Raw genomic sequence first — 1,991 nt, forward strand, 5'->3', positions numbered from 1 at the left:
CTCCAGAAGTGCATGTGTATCGGGCTGTAGTGGAGCCAGGCTGTACTGATTATGGGAGAGCCAGGTAAGCACACCTCTGTAGCTAACAAGCTGGGAGATGAGGTGTCAGCCTTACCCCAGGAAACAACATTTTCCTTTTGAACCAGAATCTTCTCAAATGCAGAAAAGGAGTTGAGGGTGTTCCTCTAAAGAATCAAAAAACTCTCCCATGACCTCTCATCTACTGATGTCCTTCTCAGCCATTTACTTATGTCACAAGCAAAGACCTTGGAAAGAGAGGGGGCAACAACAGACTCTTGTTTCACGTTCCTTCAGCCCTTTCTTATTTATTAGTAGCTGAGTTCAGAGAGCTCACAGAGTGTGACCCTATCAAAAAGTAAAGAGCACAATTCAGATAACACACTGGCTATTTTGTTGAGAACAAAATACACATGGGTGTACCAGCTTCACAGTACAAACTGATTCCTTTATGTGCTGATTTGAATAAGAATGGCCCCTTAGGTTAGTTTATTTATTTTTATATTTTAATTTTATATTTTATTTTAATATATCTTTAAATGCTTAAGTGGCATTGTTTGGAAGTATCAGAAGGTGTGGCCTTGTTAGATAAAGTGTGTCATGGGGCTTTGGGGTTTCAAAAGCACAAGCCAGGCCCAGTGGCTCTCCTTCCTGTTTTCTGAATATCCATACGGTAGAACTGGCTTTAGAGTAGAGATAGAAAGCATTTCTGGAACAATTGATGCTGGTTAGTAGGAGCTAAGGAATTAACACCGATTAAGAAGAGACCAGCATTACTGAGATAAAATATTCTGGGAAGTGTTTTCTGAAAGTACAAAGAAAGAAGTTGTGTTCCAGAAATAGATCTCATGCTGGCATATGGACTTGATAATATGTAACAAACACCCTGGTGGTACTAGTTATGAAAGTACTAGTTATGAAGGTACTAGTTATGAAGGGTCATGGAGAACAGCTGAGTCTTGACACTGTGAGAAAGGCTATTAGTGAAGGTGCAGTCTCAGTGGCAGTTGACTACCCAGGATGAAGGAGTCATGCAAAGAAGTTGAGGCCTGCCACAATGAAGAGAGCCTATAAAAGGTTATTGGTGAAAGTGCAGCTCAGTTGTAGCAGAAGCCCCAAGTGTATTGGAGATTCCAGGACCATGGGATGACCACCAAGAACAGCAGCAGCAATGGAGTGTAGTCAGCCAGAGTCTTGAGTACTACAGAGGGCAGAGCTAGAGAAGTGACCCAATCCCTCTGAAGGAGCCCAGAAGACCATGTGTGGATCCAAGACACTGGAATAAGAGTTGTGAAGTTGAAGTTGCCTTGGAGACCCCATAATGTTAGAGATGCCAGATCTGTGGGTTACCTGCCAGAGAAGCTGCTAACAGGGAGTAGAAATGGCCGAAGAGAAAAAAAATTGCGCTGTAGTCAACAAAACTTAAAGGAGTTGGACCTTGGACTTTTAAACATTGTTGAGTCTATAATAGAACCTTCTATGGAAACCTTCGAAGATGGATTAAATGCATTTTACATTATGTTATGGCTACAAGCCTATGGGGGCCAGGGAGTAGAATGTGGTAGCTTAAATAGGTTTGGCATCCATATATTCATGTGTTTGAATGCATGGCCCACAGGCAATGGTACTATTTGAAGGTGTGGCCTTATTGTAATAGGTGTGGCCTTGTTAGAGGAAGTGTTTCCCTGTGGGTATGGGCTTTGAGGTCTCCTATGCCTAAGCTCTGCCCAGTGTAGAATTCAGTCCTCTCCTGGCTGCTTGCAGAAGACAGTCTCCTGTCTGCCTTTCAATCAAGATGTAGAACTCTCAGCTCCTTCTCCAGCACCATGTCTGCCTGCATGCTGCCATGCTTCCCACCATGATGATAATGGACTGAACCTCTGCAACTGTAAGCCAGCCCCAAATAAATGTTTTCCTTCACAAGAGTTGCCTTGGTGATGTTGTCCCTTCCCAACAATGAAACCTTAATAAGA

This window comes from Arvicanthis niloticus, chromosome 14 (assembly GCF_011762505.2).
Source record: "Arvicanthis niloticus isolate mArvNil1 chromosome 14, mArvNil1.pat.X, whole genome shotgun sequence".
NCBI lineage: Eukaryota > Metazoa > Chordata > Mammalia > Rodentia > Muridae > Arvicanthis > Arvicanthis niloticus.